The sequence below is a fragment of the Cryptomeria japonica genome, chromosome 7 (genome assembly GCF_030272615.1).
Source record: "Cryptomeria japonica chromosome 7, Sugi_1.0, whole genome shotgun sequence".
Classification (NCBI taxonomy): Eukaryota; Viridiplantae; Streptophyta; class Pinopsida; order Cupressales; family Cupressaceae; genus Cryptomeria; species Cryptomeria japonica.
Genome location: NC_081411.1, coordinates 84,837,753 through 84,843,878, shown reverse-complemented (window position 1 = coordinate 84,843,878; position 6,126 = coordinate 84,837,753). Strand labels below are relative to the sequence as shown.

The 6,126-nt window shown below is 30.8% G+C and overlaps 1 long non-coding RNA gene across 3 annotated transcripts; it reads right to left on the bottom strand.

The window, feature by feature from the left end:
* Window positions 1–317: 317 nt before the first annotated feature.
* LOC131857069 (uncharacterized) lies at window positions 318–3,866 on the bottom strand. 3 transcript variants are annotated; one of them, XR_009358489.1, is made up of 6 exons: window positions 3,713–3,858; window positions 3,573–3,616; window positions 1,486–1,591; window positions 1,231–1,317; window positions 965–1,028; window positions 318–876 (listed from the first exon to the last, which is right to left on the bottom strand). It is a non-coding gene; the product is annotated as an uncharacterized LOC131857069 (long non-coding RNA). The 3 variants fall into 3 exon arrangements; XR_009358490.1 differs by lacking the exon at window positions 3,573–3,616 and having other exon boundaries at window positions 1,231–1,391; window positions 3,713–3,866; XR_009358488.1 differs by lacking the exon at window positions 3,573–3,616 and having other exon boundaries at window positions 3,713–3,853.
* Window positions 3,867–6,126: the final 2,260 nt, after the last annotated feature.

The following is a 6,126-nucleotide window of genomic DNA, read 5'->3' as shown; positions in this document are numbered from 1 at the left end:
ACAAATATTATGCTGCTTTCAAGAAATCTATTATGTTGCATCCGAGAGGGAAAAAAGTATTAGCCAATCGTTTACAAGAGAAATATTTTTTTTAATTATAAAGTTAACAAATATGCATATATACTTTAAAATAAATTTAAAAATTTAAAAGAAAGAAAAATATTTGTTTATGATTGGTCAAAATAATTTTTTTTAATAACTATTTAAGCATAACAAAAAAAAATCATTATAATAATATATATCTAGATATAAATATGTAAACATCAATTTAATTTATAAAGATTTAAAATAGATGAACTTGAACACAAGAATTCAAAAGAGCTGGCCTTGGCCTTGAATCGAATTAGTCATTTTAATCTTGACAATATTGGTAGATTTTAGAAGACAAATAAAACAGCTACAACGGGTTGAACAAAAGAAGCTACACCTTAGCCAAACCAAAAGTCAATTAAGGAAACAAGGGTTAAAAAAGATACAACCTACAGATCCCAAAATTTTACAATAGTTGTTATGATTTGCAAAGGCTTTTTCAAACAACCACCCACAGTAGACAGAGCAAAGTAGATTCGTAGGCCATGGAGAATAATTTTTTCATGATCTTATAGCATAATGTCCTCTTGAGCAGAATTGGAATAGTAAGAACAAATTGTTCTAACAATTGTAGAGCCATCTTCATCTGTATCAAATGAATGAGCCATATATAAAGAGATACATATAGATATTACTCTAATGCATTTACCAGATCTGCACACCAATAACAGTGTGAAGGTTGGAATCCTCAGATGCTAATTTTCTTAAATTTTCTTGGATTGAAATGTGAGCATGGAAATACCACAACTAAATTGCAACAAATCCCTCCTGATCGCTCTCGCACACCTGAACATGGACAAAATCAGGTAAAACATCAATTGTAATGAGTAGCATATATTATTATATTATAAATCGAAAGCTCTTGAAATCCTACCATTAAAATTGTTGCACTTTGATCAGTTGTCAAGGGAGGTGACATCTAGGTGTGCACAAAATTTCTGTAATCCACATCATTCACATAGAAGTTAGCACTATTTCCTTTGTCAATCCTCTTAATCTTCAGATGTTGTTGCAGACATAGAAGGGATTTACCAAATTTTTTTATTTCATCCCAAATAAAATATCTAGTTATTTTTCATGGAAAGGAAAATATAAAGTAAGAGAGGAAATTAAACACAAAAGAATAATGTGGCTAAGTACCTCGTCAGGAGGGAAAAGACCACGTCTTATAATAAAATTCTGTTATGGCAGTTGGTGAAACTCAGTTTGATTGTCCAATAGCATATACTGGGACATTATAGTAATGATTTTACAATCCATGTATGACTGCAAAACATTTAAATATTTCAACATCCTAGCATCTTTATGCTAGGACAAAATTAAGATCTAAAGCTAACTAAAATCGAAGGAAAAAGGGAAAGCCTAATTTCTAGTCTTCAAAATTGCACAGCTTACCTGATGATGTCTATACTTTTAAAACACAACCAGCAACAACAATATATACTAAGCTAGCTAGAACAAGCAGGTGTCGAGGACTAACCAAATCTTGAAACATTTTTGCCTGCAGAGTATACCACCCACAAGAAAAACAATTATGTCAAAACAAGTGAAGGTTATTTGATATCAGTTCCAAGGAAAAAAAACAAATACTAAACAATTGTCCTTAAATTGAAGCCTAAACAGAGTAAATGAATTATGAATTATAAAGAAATACTGATAGACAATACACAGTAAATGGATTAAAATGGAACTCTTAGCATTCATCAATATCTGGAAAATGGGAAAATGAAAGATTCAATACACCAGTGAAACGAAACTTTTATTTGCCCACCCAGGTTTAAAATAGAGCAACACTTTATACCAAAAAATCATAGAGAAATAATGGAATCATATTTCCCCATCTCTAAACCAGGGAGTGAAAGAACACCTTCACACTTGTGCTCCCTAAGTGTCTCATATCCAAACTACGAAGAGATGCATTATCCTAAGTAAACTTAAGTAAAGTGTAATAATATCCATAATGAATATTTATTTACACCAACACCCCCCCTTAAGTGCAACTTAGGGGAATGAAGACTCAAGTCAACAATGCAAGATGGGTCTCGTGAGCAGCGAGTGATTCATTGTCATCGACTTGGTACTTGGTTTTGTCACACTTTGACATTATTGGTGCAGCATTGGCTCTCTTTCTTCCTTATGGGGAGGTATTTTGGTCATCATCATTGGACCATCTTTGCAGAAGATTCGACATTGAGGGAGGGCTCCATGGTCTCTTCTTCTCTCTCATCATCACCAAGGAAGCCAGTAGGGCATTAAGAACTGCTAGGTTGATATTCCTATTAATTTTAGCGTAGACACAATAACGAGCAAATAAATGAAACGTGAATTCAACCCACAGGATAACATGTCTCCAACTTACAAAACCAACCAGCATATGGTCAATTAAGATGTAGAGCTAACTAAAATCAAAGGAAAAAAGGAAAGCCTTTTCAAGATTCTTTAAATTTACACAACTTACTCGACATTTATACTTGTGGATTGCATAACCAGCAATACCAATACCTATTAAGTAAGCAAGAACAAGTAGTGTCAAGAACCAATCAAATCTTGATTTCTGCATACATATTATACTACCCATAAAAACAAATCCCTTTCAGAAAAGTGAAAATTATTTGATACCTAAAAAACAAAGAAAAGAGGAACTGCAAGGAAATAACAATTATCCTTAAATTGAAGTTGTAAAGAGTTAATGAATTATAAGAAAATCATAAGAGTCAGTACACAATAGATGTATTATAAAGAAACTCTTTTATCTTTATAAGTAGGTAAAAGGATGTGTCCTATCTATGAGATCGAATCGTCTAATTCCTTGTCTCTCTGGTTGAAATGGATGAAGGTGTTACTGATGAAGAATCTAAGGATGAAGAAAATGAAGACATAGTATTTGTAGTTGTAAAAGAAGAAGTGTCTGACAAGAAAGCCCTTGTCTCTTGCATTGACAACTGCAATGAGTGGGTTATTGATAGTGGGTGTTCTCACCACATGATTGGTGACCGGAGAAAGTTTTTGCCTCTGGAAGAATATGATGGAGGTATTGTCCGGTTTGGCAATGATGCACCATGTTTGCTAAAAGGTAAAGGATCCATCTCATTGAATGGTAAGAACAGTGCAGATGATGTCTATTGGGTAGAAGGTTTTAAGCATAACCTGTTGAGTGTTGCTCAGCTAAATGATAAAGGACTCATTCTGGAGTTTAAAGGTGGAGTCTGCAGTATAATTGGAAAAAGTGGTGAACTTATTGCCACCGATACGCAGACCAGAGGTAACTTATTTCAGTTGAATGCCAAAATTAGTCAGTGTCTGATGGCTAAGTTTGATGACAGTTAGCTATGGCATAGGAGACTCTGTCATATAAACTTTGACAATATTGTAGTACAATTGTGAAAAGAGAGGCAGTAAAATCATAGTATTGATTTCTTATAAGAGAAGCCTAAAGCACAAATGTCTTAGCAATGCATGTACTCTATTCTGCAATGTCTTACATTTGCAATCAAATTCTCCCCACTTGGTTTTTCCTGTAAAATCACTGCAGTGACAAGCAACTCCTTGGCATTAATTCATCAATATCTTATTATATAGAAAATGGAGAAAAAATTGATTCAAAATACCAATGATACTAAACCTAAATATCTTGCATCCTCTCCAGATAACATTGTCTTGCATCCTCTTCTGAACTCTATGTCGTCGATCCCTCAGCCAGGTCACTTCCAAATCACACAATCAAATTAATATTTTATATTATTTTCATCATAATTATTCATTAATCATTCAGATGTAAAAGAAATACAACAATCAACTCAATATTCTATAAACACTTCATCATAATCATTAATAATGATATTTAAACAAATTATTATATATTTAATACAAAATTGATTTTTGACAATTTATAGTTTATTTTCCCCCTATTTAAATGAATCTATTAGGATATATTTAGAAAACATTGGTATTTTTTTATTGGATAAAAGAGAAAAAAATTATATATGAAACATATAAACTAGGAGAAAAACAGTCACAGAAGTGGACTGAACAACAGCCCACATCAGCAGGAAATATAGAAATTACTATAGTATGTCAACAATCACAGCTGCTCCAAGAAAACAAAGAAATTAAAAAAAAACTATAAAAAAGAAATAGAAAAGAGACTAATTGATTACCGAGACCCATAAGAGCATGAGAAAATTGATTATCCATTGCCACAAGTTGCAATTCCGAGCAAATCAAAACAAAGAGAATATAACACAACGACTGCAAAGCAATATACATTTTTCCACCACAACTTTCCAGGAGGAAAGTCTACTATAATTACTTGATGTTTTTTAGTCACTCAGACACAACGACTTCAAAGCCATATACATTTTTCCACCACAACTTTCTAGGAGGAAAGTCTACTATAATTACTTGATATATATTTTTTTAGTCACTCAGAGTATCTTCGCGACTTAGTCTAGTAGCCTCAGAGTCGAACCCTAGGCCAATGGGGAGCAAACCCATGGTCCAAACAAACTCTACTACCTGTCTGGGCTAAATTGATTGGTATATATTGAGGAACTTAGAGAACTCAATTTAGTTTTTCTTATTAATAAATACTAGTTCTTATTAATGAATCTTGTTAGTAGTATTAGTGGAATTTTAAATTTCTTTGGGCTTTCAAGCATTTCAGTTAAATTAATTTTTTTTAAAGCTTAAATTAACTTTGAATTTTTATTTTTAAATGATCAATAAAATGTGAAGAGATATAATGTTTTTTTAAGATTTGATTTATTTTTTTTTGTTCATTAAAATTTTATAGATTTTAATTGTAAATGTTATTAGAACATTAATTTTAATAATTCTATGTAAAAAAACTGAAATCACTTTTAAAAATAATATTTTCTAATAATTTTTACATACATTTTTCTAAAGATGGATGTATTAATATTTACTACATTTTTCAAAATAAAGAAAAAATAATTATCAATGATAACTTTGCTAAAAGTGAAATTAAATATTATAGATAAACAGACAAAGTAGCTTCACATTAATATTTATCAATTCTTAAAAAATAAATGTATTTTTATTTATATTGTAGTATGTGTTATTTTTATTTGAATAGAATTCATTGGATACTATCTTAGTTTTGAAGAAATTAAAAATTAAAGAGAAATTATTCACTAAGCTCACTTTTACACATGTCATTTGTTTGTAAAATGCTCAAATTTCATATGCATTTAACTAAATCTATATATTACTTGTAAAATGGTATTTAAAACTTCTATAACAACCAAAACAAATTATGAAATCATTCTATACAAATATCAATATATTTTAATAAATTATATTTTTATTAAATATAAAACACCGTAAGCTATAATTCTATTTTTCCAATAACAGATCAATTTATTATATTAGAGAAAGAAAAACACATTACAAAAATCTTATTTGAAAATATGAATGATTATAATCTTCAATCTTTAGTTAAAGTTAGAAATACGGATTGGCGACCATTGAATTTGTTTCCACCCTTTTGCTGACTTTACCCATGTGAAAGGCCGTATAGAGGTTTAAAGCTTTTGGTTTAGGAAGGCGCGTGGAAAGAGGTATGTATCCTCTCATCTATCACTTTCTTTGTCCGTCCTCTTATGTGAAAGGCTTTTATCTTTTGTTTTATGTCACCGACTTTGTCCAGTACAGCGTGTGGAAGGCGGTGCACGATTCTCTTTTTTAAAGTTGTCTTAAAAGAAGGGAACGATGCAAGTGGGTTTACGGACGAAAGCGCGGGGAAAGAGGAGATAAGCCTTAGTTAAAAAGTAACGCCAAACAATATATAGGTATTTGTTGTCCTAAATATTTTGATACATTTTATCATTTTCAGATAATCGTTTTTCAATTCTTTACTCTTTTTTAATATTTTTAGCCTCCTCCTTTTATCTAAGCAAGCCAATTATACATCTCTCCCTTTTTAATCAATTTATGTTTTTTTTTTTCCTTTTTATCAATAGAGTCTTCCCTATATATAGAAATATATGTTTATTTCATTCTTTAAAAATTTTATAT